Raw genomic sequence first — 21,693 nt, forward strand, 5'->3', positions numbered from 1 at the left:
ATGATTTTAACTCTCTTAAATAGCCCATTAGTGAGAGGGTGGTTAGCAAGCTATGAGTATGGCGTATAGCCGAAACGCATAAGATGTGTTTCCTAAGGGCATGTTCACTTTATTTTATATGTAACCGTTCACAAGATTGAATAAATATACAGAAGTTTTAAACTGCAGCTCCGGATTTTGTCTATTTTTGTATCTCTGAGCCTAACAGTGGAGCTTAAACAGTTGGCGAATTCCTGGAGGTCTCAACTAACGAGGAGGTGAAGCACAGTTGCAACTTTTCCCTTACCCCGTCTTCGTTATCCTGGCACACGCTCCCCCTCACAAGCCGGCCACGTCATCTGACGTCATCCTTCAGAGCCCCGGAGTGAATGTGTGTGGCGGACACCCAAGCTGCACGCTGCGGCTTCTAGCTTGTGGGAATACGTTCCAAGCTGTATCATGGCGGTTCACTGAAAACCTAGGAGAGAGTTCTCCCAAACGATTCATCTCACAGAGGGCAATATCGGGAAAGGCCGTGAAGAAGAGGGTAAGTTCGTAGTGGCTAAAAAGGAGCAGTGGGGACTCTAAGGGCAACTTAGAACAGTGCAACTTATTAAAGTAGTGCAATCGGCACAAAATAGTCTTTTACATCATTGAAGATATTCTCTGTGAGTCACAAGGGTCTCCCCTTCACAGGGGTTATTTCTAGTTTTATTGCTGGTGCAGGGTCAGTTTGTGAAGATTGAGATGGAGTGCAGTTTCTGGGAGCAGAACCTCACTCAGATGACGGAGTCGGCACAGGGTGAGTATCTTAGCCCAAAAGGGTTTGAGGGCCAGATACGACCACCATATATGTTATGGGTTATCAATCTGTGCACAGCCCCGCCAACACAGTGAGGAACAGGAGGGAAACATTTTGTGCAGCTTGGAAGGTACATAGTGCCACCTGGTGAGGAGTTTGAAGTGTAGCTCAAAGAGGGATGTGCAGTGTATTGTTTGTTAGGTTTGGCCTATTGCTAAGCTCAAGGATTTTTCCGTGAAGGTTACACCCCAGTCTGCCTTCCAGGCATGGATGTGTTGGGTTTTAGAGAGGAAAATTCAGTATTCTTAAAGGGACAGTCTATTTAAGAATTTTTATTGTTTAAAAAGATAATCTCTTTGTTACCCATTCCTTAGTTTTGCATAGCCGACACTGTTATAATAATATACGTTTTACCTCTAGGATTACCTTGTGTCTAAGCCTCTGCAGACTGCCCCCTAATTTTAGTTCTTTTGACAGACTTGCATTTTAGCCAATCAGTGCTGACTCATAAATAACTCCAAGGGAGTGAGCATAATGGTATCTATATGGCACACATGAACTAGCACTTTCTATTGTTAACTCTGCTAGAAGAAAGCTTTTTGCACATGTTGGGTAGGGTGTATTACCTTAGGCACCTACAGGCAGGGTTTGGTCCTGATTGAGGATTTCTATACACCTCCACCTATTTGGTAATATGTTTTTATTTTAAACAAATGTTTGTTTGTTTTTTACCCAGGCTAGTACAGGAATACCCAGCTTTCTTAAATAATTGCTCTGGTAGTTACACGTGAGCTTAGTAGTTCGCCATCCCGTTATGCTCCTGAGAGGAAGCTTATGAGTCACCGGTAGACTATAGAAATGGATCTTTTGTATTCGCGTAACACAGATCAATGGGGATAATTACCCACTTTGTACTGGACTGAGGTTAATAGGATTATAATCTTATTAGGATTTACGTGTATCTGACCTTACCTGCCTATATATCTTTTAACCTAGTTAATGTTGTTTTAAAATGTGTGTTTACCCTGTATATATTTTAAAGTGTTATTAAAAGTTATGTTTTAATATTTTGTCCTTACAGTGGTGGGGTGAGACTTTGTTTTGTCAAGAAAATATTATTGCTTTTGGTGAGTGCTTTGGGGATACTACTTATTTTTCTTTTGTTTTAATTTATTTTGTAGTTTGCCTCCAGCACACCCTGTGGGTAAGGGCAATATCCCTCCCCCTCAGGGACATATTTGATAGATTATCTACTCACACACTTTAATACACTTAGGGGCATATTTATCCAGCTCCGCATGGAGCTTGATGCCCCTTGGTTCCGGCGAGCCTTCAGGCTCCTCGGAAACAGAAGTTTGGAAGCAGCGGTCTAAAGACCGCTGCTCCATAACCTGTCCGCCTGCTCTGAGGCCGCAGACAGAAATCAACCAGATCGAATACGATCGGGTTGATTGACACCCCATGCTAGCGGCAGATTGGCTGCGAATCTGCAAGGGGCGGTATTGCACTAGCAGTTCACAAGAACTGTTCTTGCAGTGATAAATGCCGACAGCGTATGCTGTCGGCATTTATTGATGTGCGGTGGACATGATACTCTACTTCGTATCATGTCCTCTCGCATTTTGATAAATTTGCCCCATATGGGCCCATTTATCAAGCTCCAAATGGAGCTTGAGCGGCCGTGTTTCTGGTGAGCCTGCAGGCTCTCCAGAAACACAAGTTATGAAGCAGCGGTCTAAAGACCGCTGCTCCATAACCTGTCCGCCTGCTCTGAGCAGGCAGACAAACATCGCTGCAATTCAACCCGATCAAGTACGATCGGGTTGATGATTGACACCGCCCTGCTGGGGGTGCAATGCTGAATACGGAGAGCATATTGCTCTCCGCATTCAGCGAGGTCTGTTGGACCTGATCCGCACTGTCGGATCAGGTCCGACAGACCTTTGTTAAATAGGCCCCATAGGGTGTATTACAAGTTGACCCGACACGCGCAAAGAGCCGAACTTCGAATATCACGACCACGTTAAAGTATTCCCCCATAGACTTCAATGGAGTGCAAAAAGTGGGGAAAACTAATACCCAACAAATCCTGTAAACCTGATTGTGTTTTCTCAAGTGCACTAACCCAACATTAAATATTAATATTTCACATTCCAATGTTCTTCACATAGAAAAATATGTTCTGTCTATTTGTGTGTGCATTAAGTATATGAATAAGATGCCTGTTTGTAATAATAATATGATGCAAGTTTCCTTATATAAAAGTGGGCTGTTGACAATGTGATTGTATTTTTTTTCAATATTATAATAAATAGGGCTTTAAAAAATTAAAAAATAAAGTCATCACGTATTGAGATGGACAGATGAAGACACGTTACAAGATTAACAAACTATGCATATATGTATAATCAAAAAAGCGCAGTGATATATAGAGAGATTAAAATGTCAGAAATCTGAAATCTTAAAACTTGGGAGAAGCCAAGAAAAACAAAACTAAATTCTAAAGTCTGATCTTCTGATGGACTGGAACTGCTTAGAAAAAGAGGTAAAAAAAAACAAAACTGCTATACAATATTTTTGCACATCAATTTTACATTTAGACAGATTGTTCATCGTTGATATAATTTCATATGTCAGTATTATACAATAGATGATTCTAATAGTATATTTTCTGTTATATACTAATATACTTATATAAAAAAAAAATATATATATAAAATTATTTTAACTCCTACATTCTGTGGTTTCAAAATTAGGTATATTACCTTCTATACATCATTTACAACTGCAAATGTGCCAGTCAAGCTTAAAATGCCTACACAATAGAGTCAGTAAATTAACATATAATTGATCTATTTTTGTGCTTGACAGATTTTCATTTGAAGAGCTATGCATTTCAAATTTGACAAGGTATTATTGCTTTTCTTTGCAGTTCTTGATTTTTTCAATTTATTTCTAACTTAAATGTACACTTGCAGCATTCCCTAAAGAAAAAAAAAAACCCTGATATAATTATGCCTTATGCAAGAAATGCTTTATAGTATGTTTAAAAGCTCTTTAAATTCCTTCTTGTACGCTGAGTGATGCTATCTTGTTGACAGCTTCGAGGGCTTTGCTTAAAGGGACAGTCTACACCAGAATTTTTATTGTTTTAAAAGATAGATAATCCCTTTATTACCAATTCCCCAGTTTTGCATAACCAAAACAGTTACATTAATACACTTTTAACCTCTGTGATTATCTTGTATCTAAGCCTCTGCAAACTGCCCCTTTATTTCAGTTCTTTTGACAGACTTGCAGTTTAGCCAATCAGTGCCTGCTCCTAGATAACTTCACGTGCACGAGCACAGTTATCTATATGAAAAGAACTAACACCCTCTAGTGGTGAAAAACTGTTAAAATGCATTCTGAAAAGAGGTGGCCTTCAAGGTCTAAGAAATTAGCATATGTACCTCCTAGGTTAAGCTTTCAACTAAGAATACCAAGAGAACAAAGCAAACTTATTGATATAAAAGTAAATTGGAAAATTGTTTCAAATTACATGCCCTATCTGAATCATGAAAGTTTATTTTGGCCTAGACTGTCCCTTTAACAATCAGTGCTCCAGTATTCACTATAGAAATCTACAAATAGCACATACTGCTAGACCAATAATGCAAACATTTAAGGGTAAAAATAAAAAGAGAGAAGTGCTCAACCTGAGAATGAACAATAGCATAATAGCTTGTTCTATGGCTAGTTACCACCCAAGAAGCAGCCTCTTTTTTGCTCAACATGTGCCTTTCACAGAGAAGAACTTTCCTGAAGCATATCAGTCTGATCCTGACTTCACAGTACAGTCCAGCCCTGAAATACCAGGCAATCTGTCAGGGACTGACCCTATCTATTCTTATTCCTACGTTTTAACTAGGAAATATGTGATCACAGCTGTAGATCAATATAAGTTTGTACCACTGAGTTAATTGTTATTGAAATTGAGAGTTCAATAGCTACATTACCCAGTGGAATTGATACAGAGAATAATAGCAGATTGTAACGAATATGGAATTACAATCTGGTTTAGAAGCAGTAATTTAGGCAGTCTTTGTATAAGTATACAATTGCGAGTATGGCTCTCAAGGAGTAAGTTAAGACAGAAAGTTAGGACTCCTCTTATTTAGTCACCCCTTCTTATTCTGTGATGATCAAGACAGACTCGCGCTGTGCTGCAGCGTTCCTTACACTGTCCTGAGCGCGGAACACTGGGCGGCACTGTTCATCGGCGGTGAGTGACAGGTGACGTCACATGCCGAACTCGTGTTATAGCGATCAGAATAATAACACAGAAGAGATTCCCAATAAGATCTTCAGGTAATAACAAAGTACTTAGGAGGAAGGTGAACAGTTACAGGTTGTTAGTTTGTGTAGAAATTCCGGCAAGTTGGTGAATTTGAAGAGTGAGAACCACTCCGATATAACAAACAGGCTTGTGTGCACACAGAGGCAGGAGCTGCACTATTTTGTAATCCTTATAACAGGCTTCAAAGTGTTCACAGCAACTGACGCTGTACAAGTTGTAATCCGTATATGACAGGCTTAGTTGTATAATAGAACTTGGAGGTTCAGCAAACAGGAATGTTCAGGAAACAAGAACTTCAGGAGCTAGTAGTTCATGTAGGATAACTAAACAAATACTAAGCACTAGGAACAGGGCGTAGCTGGAATTTAAAGGCAGGAATAGGTATGACACGTAAGTGGGAGGTTACAGGTGAATTCCTGACACAATCCCTCTCTGAACGAGAGAAACAGCAAAACCCAAGACGTACATTTCGGCCTATTGTGGGCCTCATCAGTGAGGTGCAGCCATATCCCTCTAGACACACTGAGCAACGGGTTCACGTCTGGATTCCCCATCACACTTAGGGAGAGGGATATGGCTGCACCTCACTGATGGGGCCACAATAGGCCGAAACATACGTCTGGGTTTTTGTTGTTTCTCTCGTTCAGAGAGGGATTGCCTGGCATTTTGGGGCTGGACAGTACTGTGAAGTCAGGATCAGACTGATATGCTTCAGGAAAGTTCTTCTCTGTGAAAGGCACATGTTGAGCATAAAGAGGCTGCTTCTTGGGTGGTAACTAGCCACAGAACAAGCTATTATGCTATTGTTCGTTCCCAGGTTGAGCGCTTCTCTCTTTTTATTTATGCAAATTATGACACTTAGGGAAGTCTCCCTAAGTGTGGTGCGGGAATCCAGACGTGGACCCGTTGCTTCGTTTGCCTAGAGGGATATGGCTCCACCTCACTGACGAGGCCCACAATAGGCCGAAACGTACGTCTGGGGTTTTGCTGTTTCTCTCGTTCAGAGAGGGATTGCCTGGCATTTTGGGGCTGGACTGTACTGTGAAGTCAGGATCAAACTGATATGCTTCAGGATATTTCTTCTCTGTGAAAGGCACATGTTGAGCATAAAGAGTCTGCTTCTTGGGTGGTAACTAGCCACAGAACAAGCTATTATGCTATTGTTCGTTCCCAGGTGGAGCGCTTCTCTCTTTTTATTTTTTTAAGGGTAAAAGTTTCTATACCTTTTCCACTAGGTGATGACAATTCCCATACCAACACAATAATCACTCAGACACCAGTTATGGCAGAAAACCCCTTCCCCTCCGGGGACAGGGGTTGCATTTATTTAAAACAATAACTTATTTTTAACTTGCAGAACTTAAATAAATTAACGTTGGCCGGCAAGATCTTCCTTGTCCTACAACTCCTAAGTAAGGGGTGCGACCGCCCTAAAGGAATGGGGGCGCTCCCATTCTGTAAGCCTAGTGGGCTTTTAGGAGGGATCAAGCAGGGAGACACCAAGCGTCAGCCCTTGCGACTGGCATTGAATGTGCTCTACGTGTTCCCCTCCTCTTTCAGCCTGCCAGGTTGAGCCTTCCCGCTGATTTGTCACACCCTGCTGCCGCTGCAACAGGATGCATGACGTCATGCTCCTACAATTAAGATTGGAGTTAAGGGACCGCCAAACTACTAAGACAACCGTTCCTCGGTCTAAAAGACTGTTAGTTCCGAAGGAGGGTAACCTAAAATCACAATTACAGCACTTCTTACCAAGGTCCAAATGAATATTCAGCCCCCAGCCACAGTTACACTATTGCTGGCATCTCTACTGCATGCTGTCAACCGCAACACTTCATACATAACTAGCAACCGAACAACCTGTAACTTGGGAGGGAAGACAAAAACAGGTTAGTGACCCTACTTCCGGCCTGCAGTCACTAATATAGACTCTGCAACACCCCCCTCTAGCTGCAAGATCAGCTAATACACCTACACAGACACCTAGCAGTTCAGACAAAAGTTAACCCTAAACACATACGGCTAGATTTAGAGTTCTGCGGCCAAAGGTGTGCGTTAGCTACGCGTGTATTTTTTCCCCGGCACCTTTTAAATACCGCTGGTATTTAGAGTTCACAGAAGGGCTGCGTTAGGCTCCAAAAAAGGGAGCGTAGAGCATATTTACCGCCACTGCAACTCTCGATACCAGCGGTGCTTACGGACGCGGTCAGCTTAAAAAATGTGCTCGTGCACGATTCCCTCATAGGAAACAATGGGGCTGTTTGAGCTGAAAAAAAACCTAACACCTGCAAAAAAGCAGCATTAAGCTCCTAACGCAGCCCCATTGTTTCCTATGGGGAAACACTACCTAAGTCTGCACCTAACACCCTAACATGAACCCCGAGTCTAAACACCCCTAACCTTACACTCATTAACCCCTAATCTGCCGACCCCGCTATCGCCTACCCCTGCATATTATTATTAACCCCTAATCTGCCGCTCCGTACACCGCCGCAACCTACGTTATCCCTATGTACCCCTAATCTGCTGCCCCCGCTATCGCTGACCCATGCATATTATTATTTACCCCTAATCTGCCGCTCCGTACACCGCCGCAACCTACGTTATGCCTATGTACCCCTAATCTGTTTCCCCTAACACCGCCGACCCCTATATTATATTTATTAACCCCTAATCTGCTGCCCCCAACGTCGCCTCCACCTACCTACAATAATTAACCCCTAATCTGCCGACCGGACCTCACCGCTACTCTAATAAATGTATTAACCCCTAAAGCTAAGTCTAACCCTAACACTAACACCCCCCTAAGTTAAATATAATTTAAATCTAACTAAAAAAATTAACTCTTATTAAATAAATTATTCCTATTTAAAGCTAAATACTTACCTGTAAAATAAACCCTAATATAGCTACAATATAAATTATAATTATATTGTAGCTATTTTAGGATTAATATTTATTTTACAGGCAACTTTGTAATTATTTTAACCAGGTACAATAGCTATTAAATAGTTAATAACTATTTAATAGTTACCTAGTTGAAATAATTACAAAAGTACCTGTAAAATAAATCCTAACCTAAGTTACAATTAAACCTAACACTACACTATCAATAAATAAATTAAATAAACTACCTACAATTATCTACAATTAAACCTAACACTACACTATCAATAAATTAATTACATAAAATACCTACAAATAAATACAATTAAATAAACTAACTAAAGTACAAAAAATAAAAAAGAACTAAGTTACAAAAAATAAAAAAATATTTACAAACATTAGAAAAATATTACAACAATTTTAAACTAATTACACCTACTCTAAGCCCCCTAATAAAATAACAAAGCCCCCGAAAATAAAAAAATGCCCTACCCTATTCTAAAATTAAAATAGAAAAGCTCTTTTACCTTACCAGCCCTTAAAAGGGCCCTTTGCGGGGCATTCCCCAAAGAATTCAGCTCTTTTGCCTGTAAAAAAAAACATACAATACCCCCCCAACATTGCAACCCACCACCCACATACCCCTAATCTAACCCAAACCCCCCTTAAATAAACCTAACACTAAGCCCCTGAAGATCTCCCTACCTTGTCTTCACCACACCGGGTCGCGATCTGTCCAGAAGAGCCTCCGAAATCTTCATCCAAGCCCAAGCGGGGGCTGAAGAGTGACGTCCATCCTCCGGCTGAAGTCTGGATCCAAGCGTCAGCTAAAGAATTCCATCTTCGGGCAGAAGTCTTCATTCTATCCGGACAGAAGAGTCGATCCAGACCGGCAAACATCTTCATCCAAGCAGCATCTTCTATGTTTTTCCATCCGATGACCACCGGCTCCATCTTGAAGAAGACCTCCGGCGCGGATCCATCCTCTTCTTGCGACGTCCTAAGTCCGAATGAAGGTTCCTTTAAATGACGTCATCCAAGATGGCGTCCCTCAAATTCCGATTGGCTGATAGGATTCTATCAGCCAATCGGAATTAAGGTAGGACAATTCTGATTGGCTGATGGAATGAGCCAATCAGATTCAAGTTCAATCCGATTGGCTGATCTGATCAGCCAATCAGATTGAGCTTGCATTCTATTGGCTGATCGGAACAGCCAATAGAATGCGCGCTCAATCTGATTGGCTGATCGGATCGGCAGATTAGGGGTTAATTATTGTAGGTAGGTGGAGGCGACGTTGGGGGCGGCAGATTAGGGGTTAATAAATATAATATAGGGCTCGGCAGTGTTAGGGGCAGCAGATTAGGGGTACATAGGGATAACGTAGGTTGCGGCGGTGTACGGAGCGGCAGATTAGGGGTTAATAATAATATGCAGGGGTCAGCGATAGCGGGGGCGGCAGATTAGGGGTTAATAAATATAATATAGGGGTCGGCGGTGTTAGGGGCAGCAGATTAGGGGTACATAAGTATAACGTAGGTGGCGGCGGTGTGCGGTCGGCAGATTAGGGGTTAAAAAAAATTAATCGAGTGGCGGCGATGTGGGGGGGCCTCAGTTTAGGGGTACATAGGTGAAGATAGGATACGCAATTGACGTAAGGGGATCTGCGGTATGGAAAAGTCGCGGCTGCAAAGTGAGCGTTAGACCCTTTAATGACTGACTCCAAATACCAGCGGGCGGTAAAAACCAGCGTTAGGAGCCTCTAACGCTGGTTTTGACGGCTACCGCTAAACTCTAAATCTAGCCGTTAAGTTGCTGTGTGCTTAATCAGAAACTGAACTTTTGATGCCAATCATATTGATTCTCTCATAAATATATTTAGAAATATATTCTTAAATTAATTTACACTGTACATTATATAAAACACAGTTTTGAACAAAATATGCTATTAAAATAGTTTTTCTCTATAAAAAAAGGAGAGACACTTCTTTTGGATTTTAACATGCATTGATCTTATTTATTTATTTTTTTTTAAATATGCTTTGGTCTTTTTGATAGAAGTTAGCAAATTATGGAAACTGGCACTGTGTATCTAATATATTGTTAGAAATCAGATTATTAATTTGGTGCTACCACCCCTTATAGAATATAATTGCCAGAAAAGGAAAAGAAGAGAAAAAGAGACAGAGGTTTTGGTGCACACGGTCCTAACCCAAACAAACATAATAATAAGTTAAACTAAAATTATAAACTTTGCTCAGGTCTACTAATAATCTTTAAGACTTAGGATGTCTGGTAATATCGGTGCTAAGGTATTAAGCTAACTAATCAATAATACAAAAGAAAAAAAGATACCTCACAACAGCACTCTTTGTCTAATAAAGAAATGTTTAATTGATATAGTAAATTGTCCTATACCAACCCTACTGTGCACAGTTTACAATAATCTAATATAGCCAGTGGCAATATAACAATAAACATCATCCATATTGGATGCACACAATAATAAAATAAAGGAAGAAATCTAACACTTGAAATAAATGCACTTATTTAAATATATCTGCGCTTGCAGAGCTGAAAAAGGCACAGTTCATACTGAAATAGTTAAGGTACTTATCGTTCAGTGTCCTGGGTGGTGTAAGCAGGTAGCCATAACACAGAATGATCCACAGCAGGAGAGGTTTAACTTTTGAATCTCCCTGAATCCTGTTAAAGCTTGCACCTGCAGGAACTGTAATAAACGATGACCACCATACTTCAGTAAACTACACGTAAGTAATTTTGGAAGGCCGCTACAGTCACATCACACGGCTAAACAGCAGGTAAGTCCAGCATACAAAAAGCCGTGAAGACCGATATCCGGTAAGTTATCCTTCCACACTAACATTGTGTTGTAGTGAGCCAGATGTAAGTGATTGTGGAAGGAACACTGCCGTCATACCTCACGGCCGGAAACCAGGTGATGCAGGTGAATCCGTTTCACAAAAAGCCGAAATGACAGTGTGCTTATCTTTTCCGCCTTCTACCCTTACATGTGTGCCCAAGCTGATAATCTAAAAAGTGCTGAATAAAGCTATCCGCTTGTCAGAAAATCAAGTGAGAGTTTTTCCTCAAAATACTCAGAATTTTCTGAGCAAAATGCCAAAGCCTACTGCACCTGGTGTTCCCAGGCGGTCTCCCATGCAGGTATTGACCAGGCCTTGCCCTGCTTAACTTCCGAGATCAGACGGGATCGGGTGCATTCAAGGCAGTGTGTCTACCGCCACACTGCCTTGAATGCACCCGATCCCGTCTGATCTCAAATGTCTGTATCAAAAATGCCGTAAAAGACTTGGAGGATGGTAAAACCATATCTTCAGTGGCGTCTCATTTTTTGACACGCCATCATTCAAATCCAAGAGATCTCAAATGCCAAGGGATAGAAAAAATCTCCTTAGGCATCAGAGGGGGCAATATTGAACAGGCCCTATTAAGAGCGGAATGTAGATGGATATATCTACTAGACAGTGTACACCCTAAAGGGTTAAATGAACAAAACAATTATTATTGTTTTCTGTAGTTTTAATAAGAAATAAATATGAACAGGGGACATACCTTTATTCCTATACACTTAGGGGAATACTTAGTATATTAATAATCCAACCCAGATCTGGGAGATTTGGAAATAATTTCATGTACACTCAATAGAGGGGGCAATTTTTTGACATACAATTTAGGGGGGAAGGGAATGTATACTGACCAAAGTGGAAAAACAAGGCAGATATAATTTAATATTATTTGTGTCATTCAAAATTTGATACTGTTCGTGCAAAAGGAGTATTTTTTACAATTACGTATACACAGATAGACCCAAGGGTCACTTATTAATACACCACCCCAAGAATCCACTTCCTCTTTTTGTATTATTTAAGTCGTACAAACAGAATCAATTGATAGACTCAGGTACAATTTTTCCTACTTACCTCCTTGAAATTATTTTATTAAGAAAACAACCCTCTCACATAAGGTCACTTGTCCTAAATTATCACATATGTTCACGTTGATTCTGTTTTGTATTATATAGCACGATCGGTGATGTTTTATTGTTTTATCATCTTCACTCTGCCCCTCGGGCATTCACGCATATCACAATTTGAGGGTCCAAGTGAACCCCATACACGCCCCAATCCCCCCTTTTTTCCTTTATGTATACCCCTCTTTTCCTCCAGACCAGAATTGAACCTGGAGGAATATTAGGGCACCAATAAATCACCCCTTACACTTAAAAACCAGGGACATGATATCACCTTTGCTCACTCACCCATATTCTTAAACGGCGTTATCACACAGTGTACCAATAGGACGGGATCATTATTATTATTTTTTCCCTTTTTAAATTGTATATATTCCTCTCTTTATGTCCAGTGATAAGGTGAATTAGGGCACTTCTCTTTATAGTTATAGTCTTTGTTATTTCTCTGCCACTTCTCAGGTTTTGTCACTCCTTACACCCACCAAATCATTCCGTATCTTTTATCCAAGGTTTAAATAGCCCTGCATAGCCAGTATTGTACAACCAACTCTCCCATCTAATATTGAATTAAACCATCTACGATAATTTACCCTGTTTTGATAAGATCAAGTTAGCGTGATATATCCTCTCTCCATTTATATAATTTGTCTTTTACCGGAAAGCTTGAGAATCATTTGTATAATTTAAGCCTGTTATCGGCAAGCTTGAGAATCAAAACATAACTGTCATCTATATTTGGCAGTCTTAGACTCGAACAGTGACGATGAAACACACCTCTGTTCCGACACCAATAGTAAGAAAGATGTCAGGAACCAATCAGGGCAATAGTGAGTGCCAGCCAATAAAAAGCACAGAGAATGGCGGGTGCCCCACCTTTGACAAAGCCTTTGCGGCGAAACATGTCAGGGCAGTTGGAGGATAGCTCTCCCTTTTAAACTAACAGCAGTGTGACTTTTTGAACAAATGTGTTTATATAATTTAATTTAAAACGGTATGTGTGTGAGTATGACTGGATCTAACGTACCGGAGCCTAGTATCTCCTAATTTGAGCCTGAGTGTCCTAGTACCCCTCACGGCTACAGCAGTAACGCTGACTAGTTAAACGATTAACATAAGGAGTGGAGATTAGATTTCTCCTCAAGTATAACAAAGCGATACCGCTAGTAACTAATAAGGGCAACGCCTGAACAAGTTAACTGGTGGAGAACCAAGTTTGTTTAACTGATTATCCGTCTCTCCCTCTTTCTTAACAACATTATATATTATTAAATACCCATACAAATATTATATCTGGCAAGTGTATACCGCAATATTATTTACTCTATAAGTGAAGATTTGTACTTCACTTAGAATTAGGTATCACTACAGCCTGTTACCAAGTGAGGGTTTCATTAAGACAAACAATAGGGGAGAACCCATGTATTTTATACAATTGCTCTAGTTCTCCACACCGAGTGATAACGTAGGATTAACAACATTACACAGGGTTTATAGTAATACAACATAGACCGCCAGATCCATTAGAAGTAGCTGACAGGGTCCATATTTATGTTATTTTCTAGTGTGTTATAACTGAATGCGACAATTTGCAAAATAAGTAACGCACCAATAGGGGTGTCTGAATGTATACTATTTGAAGTAAATTACATACTGACCACTTTATAATAAATAAACAATCTTGGAATCTATTTGTGGTATATTTGACCCTAAGCAATGTTTTGGTACCAGACCAGGTAGCCACTAACTCAAGCCTTTTTCCAATATTATTACACACTAATATTTTATAACGTGTTAACTGTTTACATATTGGGCTGACTATTTTGTTTAAACCAAGTGGGCTATTCCTGTTCAAATCTGGATAGTTAGTTCAATCCACTCCAACTGGTATATAGAATTACACATAAGACTATCTCTCAAATTGTGACAAGAGAAACAGCAGGTATTTGATACTTTTAATGTAATCTACTAAATTGCAACTATTTGTGAATATCCAGATAAGAGTGCACAACGTTGCTATTTCTAAGGGGTACCACCCCCAACCCCTTAACCCCTGTTAGTTTAAAAATACTGGCGGTCCTCTGGCCTAGCTGGATATATACTAGGTGGTCCTGTTGAGAATCTGGATTAATATCGGGAATTTACTTTACCTTGGTATCTTACCATCCCTTACATCACAGTATATCCAGTCATTAACTACAAGTGTATCGATACAACAAGCAGCTCTATAATTGTGGGGTACCGCCAGGCGGTGAACCATACAGGACACCATTGATATCTATGATAATAAGGGATACTTATCAGTCTGACACTCGACAATAGAACATTATTGCTCACACTTATTACCCATAGGGAATTATACCATACAATTTACACGGAGGTATACTGTAGCTTATACTTCCATTTTCTGATTTACAGCAACAAAAAGGACACTTATATTCTGAATGTGATATATGTTCAAACAGTCTGAATAACTCAATATACAGGTACTAATTTATAATTGTCACCCGTTGACTGAGGGTATAATCTCTGTGGAACATACCGGGTTCCTATATTTGATATACGGTGATTTTGGAGACTCCTCCCCCCTCCTCATCACCCTCGTTCTCTCTCACACTGTCTGAATATTTTAACGATTTTCTGTTTTAACTATTTTAATAAAAGTTAAGTTTTAATACCGCCTCCTTTGGGCTTATTTACCTATGGTAACATTTGCTAGTAACCTATCTGTGTTGTTGAGTCCTATCAAAGTACACACTTTCAATTGCTTCTAGCAATTGGTATTTTTCAGTTTGCTTCTTTTAGTGTACAGCACCTAAGTCCCTGACTATATCAATGTTAGCTCTATCATTATATTAGAGAAATTAATAGCATAAGGGACACAACACCAGTAGTGCCGTCGTCTTTTTCTCTTTTTTCTCTATACTTTTTGTATTTACCTGGATTCTACTGTGGCTGATAGAACAGGATAGTTTTTCTCCTAGCCCCAAAGTGACTGTGACAACCCGGGGTGCAGGATATTTAATTCAGCCCCGGTGGCGGAAGGACATGTGGAGGGTGAGGGCGACCATCTGGATATGGATGGACTTGTTTTGGGGAGTGTGGAGGGGGTAGTCCCTGGACTCACCACACTCCTGGCCTCATGGGGAGAGAAGGGAACTACCGATGAGCGAATTCGGATGTTGGCAGCCATTCATGGAACACCACCCCACTCCCATCTTGTCAACGGGGAGCAGTTGGCCCCCCAAGTGGACCCCCACAGTTTTGGGAAATTTGTTGATGAGACAGATCAGATTGATGGGTTATTAAGAGATTTTTAGACCAAGTGTCGAAGATACCATGTGCCACCCCGGGATTGGGTTTTGAGACTAAGCCCATTGTTATCTGGGAAGGCTAAAAGGACTTTGCAGTCAATCCCTGGTGAGGATGGGGATGATTATGGCCATGTGAAGGCTATGATCTTGGCGCAGTATGCACTCACCCCAGAAGCTTACAGGGGCAAGTTCAGGACTGAGGAACAGTTACCCCAAGAGTCCTACGTGGAATATGGGGCTTGCATGGCCTTGTATGGGACTCAGTGGGTGGAGGGATGTGGGATCGATAAATACCACATCCTGCTGGACTTATTGTTCCAAGAACAACTTTTGCAACAGTGCCCCTCGGACGTGAGGGCATGGGTTTTTGACCGTTAACCTAAAACTCATGTGGAAGCTGCTAAGCTGACGGATGAGTTTGTGGTTAGTCAAGCAGTAATTCACAAGAAACTGACTCCTAAACATGTGGCTGTGCCAGCTAAAGGAATTACAAATACTGCTCCGTGGACACCCAAGCCAGCTGAAGCGGGTGCCCACAAAGCTGCAGAATTTAAGCACAAGTGGCGGTGTTCCCATTGCAACAAAGTGGGTCACATCTGATCGGATTGTCCAGATCTGGACAACTACAGGGTACCCAGTCAGGGGCAAAGCACCCCAGCTGCGAGGCCAGTCACCCGTGTGCTGCTGGCACATACAGAGGAACCAAGTGCAACCGTGGCATCAACCCTAAACGAGGCGGTGGCAGAGAGATCTGTACTTGGCCCTCTGGGCCCCACAGCAGAGACAAAAGGGTATCAGGTTGCACCAGTCGGGATGCAGCCCAATGATGTCTGGTAGAAGCTTCTGCAAATAGGGACTATTGGGGAACGACAGGCAGCCGGTTTGTTGGACTCTGGTGCCACCGTGACCCTGGTCTGACCTGATATGGTCAAGCCAGAGGATTTACTCCCAGGGCCTGGGATGCAAGTGACCATACTGGATGGAGGACCGCAGTCCCTCCAAATTGCCAGGGTCTTTTTCGATTGGGGAGCTGGAAGAGGCATGAGGGAGGTGGGTGTATTACCTGGATTGGATGCAGAGGTTCTACTTGCCAATGATCTGGGGCATGTGACATGTGTATTTAACTCAGAGCTGGCTCCCGTTGCAGCGATCACCAGGAGCCAGACAGCAAGGATTACTAATACAGAACCCATCGTCACCCAAGAGCTCTCTAAGGGACTATAACAAGACTGTGCAAGAGGACTATTTGTATTTACCTGGATTCTACTGACTATGGCTGATAGAACAGGGTAGTTTTTCTCCTAGCCCCAAAGTGAGTGTGTTCTTTCTGTATTTCTTCTGTTAAGTGTGATCAGTCCACGGGTCATCATTACTTGTGGGATATTAACTGCTCCCCTACAGGAAGTGCAAGAGGATTCACCCAGCAGAGTTGCTATATAGCTCCTCCCCTCTACGTCACCTCCAGTCATTCTCTTGCACCCAACGACTAGATAGGATGTGTGAGAGGACTATGGTGATATATTTAGTTTTTATATCTTCAATCAAAAGTTTGTTGTTTTATAATAGCACCGGAGTGTGTTATTCCTTCTCTGGTAGAATTTGAAGAAGAATCTACCTGAGTTTTTTTCTATGATTTTAGCCGGAGTAGTTAAGATCATATTGCTGTTTCTCGGCCATCTGAGGAGAGGCAAACTTCAGATCAGGGGACAGCAGGCAGATTAATCTACAAAGAGGTATGTAGCAGTTTATTATTTTCTGACATGGAATTGATGAGAAAATCCTGCCATACCGTTATAATGTAAACCCAGCCTTGAATGCAGTAGATGTAGCTGATATCAGGCTGTCATGTATGTATATTTTATACTTCTCTGGTTTTTAGACTGTATACATAGACTTAACCTAATTTGCAGGGACTTGCAATAGGTTTTAAATGACAATTAATTATTGAGGTAAAACGTTTTTTTGCTGGCATGTAAAAACGTTTTTTTCTCTGAGGTACTGGGTGAAAAAATGTTTTGGGCACTATTTTTCCACTTGGCAATAGTTTTGATTTAAATTAGAGCAGTTCACTGATCCCTCTCACTGTTATGTGTGTGGGGGAGGGGCCATTTTGGTGCTTTCACTATGCATCAGAAAAAACTCAGTCAGAGATTCATTTTCTTCCTGCATGATCCGGTTCATCTCTACAGAGTTCAGGGATCTCCAAAGCCTTTTTTGAGGGAAGTAATCATTACAGCACAGCTGTGCTGATTGTATTGACTGTGATAAAAAAACGTTTATTTGTGTATTTTTTTCTGCTGCCTGGGTTAGTTATCATTTGCTGAGGGGAACAATCCTTTGCTAAAACTGTATATTCTGACAAAGATTGATGCTATAACTTAATTATTTTAACTGTTATAATATTTTTCTGTGCTTCTTAAAGGCACAGTTCGTTTTCATATTATTTGTAAATTACTTTGTAAAGTATTTCCAAGTTGCTGTTTATTTGCTAGTGTGTTAAACATGTCTGATTCAGAGGAATATCTCTGTGCTATATGTGTTAATGCCAAAGTGGAGCCCAATAGAAATTTATGTACTAAATGTATTGATGCTACTTTAAAAAACAGTCAATCTGTACAAATTGAACATATTTCACCAAACAACGAGGGGAGAGTTATGCCGGCTAACTCGCCTCACGTGTCAGTACCTGCATCTCCCGCTCAGGAGGTGCGTGATATTGTAGCGCCGAGTACATCTGGGCGGCCATTACAAATCACATTACAAGATATGGCTACTGTTATGACTGAAGTTTTGGCTAAACTACCAGAACTAAGAGGTAAACGTGATCACTCTGGGGTGAGAACAGAGTGCGCTGATAATGCAAGGGCCATGTCTGATACTGCGTCACAGTTTGCAGAACGTGAAGACGGAGAGCTTCATTCTGTGGGTGACGGTTCTGATCCAAATAAACTGGACTCAGACATTTCAAATTTTAAATTTAAGCTTGAGAACCTCCGTGTGTTACTAGGGGAGGTATTAGCGGCTCTGAATGATTGTAACACAGTTGCAATCCCAGAAAAAATGTGTAGGTTGGATAAATATTTTGCGGTACCGACGAGTACTGACGTTTTTCCTATACCTAAGAGACTTACTGACATTGTTACTAAGGAGTGGGATAGACCCGGTGTGCCTTTCTCACCCCCTCCTATATTTAGAAAAATGTTTCCAATAGACGCCGCCACACGGGATTTATGGCAAATGGTCCCTAAGGTGGAGGGAGCAGTTTCTACTTTAGCTAAGCGTACCACTATCCCAGTGGAGGATAGCTGTGCTTTTTCAGATCCAATGGATAAAAAATTAGAGGGTTACCTTAAGAAAATGTTTGTTCAACAAGGATTTATATTGCAACCTCTTGCATGTATTGCGCCTGTCACGGCTGCAGCAGCATTTTGGTTTGAGTCTCTGGAAGAGACACTTCAATCATCCACACTAGATGACATCACACACAAACTTAAATTCCTTAAGTTAGCTAATTCATTTATTTCAGATGCCGTAGTACATTTAACTAAACTTGCGGCTAAAAATTCAGGATTCGCCATTCAGACACGCAGAGCTCTGTGGCTGAAATCCTGGTCAGCTGATGTTACGTCTAAATCTAAATTGCTTAATATTCCTTTCAAAGGGCAGACCTTATTCGGGCCCGGCTTGAAAGAGATTATTGCTGACATTACAGGAGGTAAAGGTCATGCCCTGCCTCAGGACAAGGCCAAAGCCAAGGCTAGACAGTCCAATTTTCGTTCCTTTCGTAATTTCAAAGCAGGAGCAGCATCAACTTCCTCTGCACCAAAACAGGAAGGAGCTGTTGCTCGCTACAGACAAGGCTGGAAACCTAACCAGTCCTGGAACAGGGGCAAACAGGCCAGAAAACCTGCTGCTGCCCCTAAGACAGCATGAATTGAGGGCCCCCGATCCGGGACCGGATCTAGTGGGGGGCAGTCTTTCCCTCTTCGCCCAGGCTTGGGCAAGAGATGTTCAGGATCCCTGGGCGTTAGAGATCATATCTCAGGGATACCTTCTGGACTTCAAATCCTCTCCCCCAAGAGGGAGATTTCATCTGTCAAGGTTGTCAACAAACCTAACAAAGAAGGAAGCGTTTCTACGCTGCGTACAAGATCTTTTATTAATGGGAGTGATCCATCCAGTTCCGCGGTTGGAACAAGGACAAGGGTTTTACTCAAATCTGTTTGTAGTTCCCAAAAAAGAGGGAACCTTCAGGCCAATCTTGGATTTAAAGATCCTAAACAAATTCCTAAGAGTTCCATCGTTCAAGATGGAAACTATTCGAACAATTTTGCCCATGATCCAAGAGGGTCAGTACATGACCACAGTGGATTTAAAGGATGCTTACCTTCACATACCGATTCACAGAAGTCATTACCGGTATCTAAGGTTTGCCTTTTTAGACAGGCATTACCAGTTTGTAGCTCTTCCATTCGGACTGGCTACGGCTCCAAGAATCTTCACAAAGGTTCTGGGCACTCTTCTGGCGGTACTAAGACCGCGAGGAATTTCAGTAGCTCCGTACTTAGACGACATACTGATACAAGCTTCAAGCTTTCAAACTGCCAAATCTCATACAGAGATAGTACTGGCATTTCTAAGGTCGCATGGATGGAAAGTGAACGAAGAGAAAAGTTCTCTCTTTCCACTCACAAGAGTTCCCTTCCTGGGGACTCTGATAGATTCTGTAGAAATGAAAATTTACCTGACAGAGGACAGGTTAACAAAACTTCAAAATGCATGCCGTGTCCTTCATTCCATTCAACACTCTAAATCTGAATCAAGAGACTAGAAATTCTCTTCTATGGTGGCTTTATCGGCCACATCTGTCCAGGGGAATGCCATTCAGCAGGCCAGACTGGTCAATTGTAACAACAGACGCCAGCCCACTAGGTTGGGGCGCTGTCTGGAATTCTCTGAAGGCTCAGGGACTATGGAATCAGGAGGAGAGTTTTCTTCCAATAAACATTCTGGAATTGAGAGCAGTCCTCAATGCTCTTCTGGCTTGGCCCCAGTTAACAACTCGGGGGTTCATCAGGTTCCAGTCGGACAACATCACGACTGTAGCTTATATCAACCATCAGGGAGGGACAAGAAGCTCCCTAGCAATGATGGAAGTATCGAAGATAATTCGCTGGGCAGAGTCTCACTCTTGCCACCTGTCTGCAATCCACATCCCGGGAGTGGAGAACTGGGAGGCGGATTTCTTAAGTCGTCAGACTTTTCATCCGGGGGAGTGGGAACTTCATCCAGAGGTCTTTGCCCAAATACTTCGACGTTGGGGCAAACCAGAGATAGATCTCATGGCGTCTCGACAGAACGCCAAGCTTCCGCGCTACGGGTCCAGATCCAGGGATCCGGGAGCGGTCCTGATAGATGCCTTGACAGCACCATGGACCTTCAGGATGGCTTATGTGTTTCCACCTTTCCCGATGCTTCCTCGATTGATTGCCAGAATCAAACAGGAGAAAGCATCAGTGATTCTAATAGCGCCTGCATGGCCACGCAGGACTTGGTATGCAGATCTGGTGGACATGTCATTCTGTCCACCTTGGTCGTTACCTCTGAAACAGGACCTTCTGATTCAGGGTCCTTTCAAACATCAAAATCTAACTTCTCTGAAGCGGACTGCTTGGAAATTGAACGCTTGATCTTATCAAAGCGTGGTTTTTCTGAGTCAGTTATTGATACCTTAATACAGGCTAGGAAGCCTGTTACCAGAAAGATTTACCATAAAATATGGCGTAAATACCTATATTGGTGCTAATCCAAAGGTTACTCTTGGAGTAAGGTTAGGATTCCTAGGATATTGTCTTTTCTACAAGAAGGTTTAGAAAAGGGGTTATCCGCTAGTTCCTTAAAGGGACAGATCTCAGCTCTGTCCATTCTGTTACACAAGCGTCTGTCAGAAGTTCCAGACGTTCAGGCTTTTTGTCAGGCTTTGGCCAGGATTAAACCTGTGTTTAAAGCTGTGGCTCCACCATGGAGTTTAAACCTTGTTCTTAACGTTTTACAGGGTGTTCCGTTTGAACCCCTTCATTCCATTGATATAAAGTTGTTATCTTGGAAAGTTCTATTTTTAATGGCTATTTCCTCGGCTCGAAGAGTCTCTGAGTTATCAGCCTTACATTGTGATTCTCCTTATTTGATTTTTCACTCGGATAAGGTAGTTCTGCGTACTAAACCTGGGTTCTTACCTAAGGTAGTCACTAACAGGAATATCAATCAGGAGATTGTTGTTCCATCCTTGTGCCCAAATCCTTCTTCGAGGAAGGAACGTCTTTTGCACAATCTGGATGTAGTTCGTGCCCTTAAATTTTATTTA

General features: G+C 41.6%; 1 pseudogene; it reads right to left on the reverse strand.

The window, feature by feature from the left end:
* Positions 1–11,151: 11,151 nt before the first annotated feature.
* LOC128665207 (uncharacterized) lies at positions 11,152–11,270 on the reverse strand (annotated as a pseudogene).
* Between the last annotated feature and the right edge of the window lie 10,423 nt (positions 11,271–21,693).

This window comes from Bombina bombina, chromosome 6 (assembly GCF_027579735.1).
Source record: "Bombina bombina isolate aBomBom1 chromosome 6, aBomBom1.pri, whole genome shotgun sequence".
NCBI lineage: Eukaryota > Metazoa > Chordata > Amphibia > Anura > Bombinatoridae > Bombina > Bombina bombina.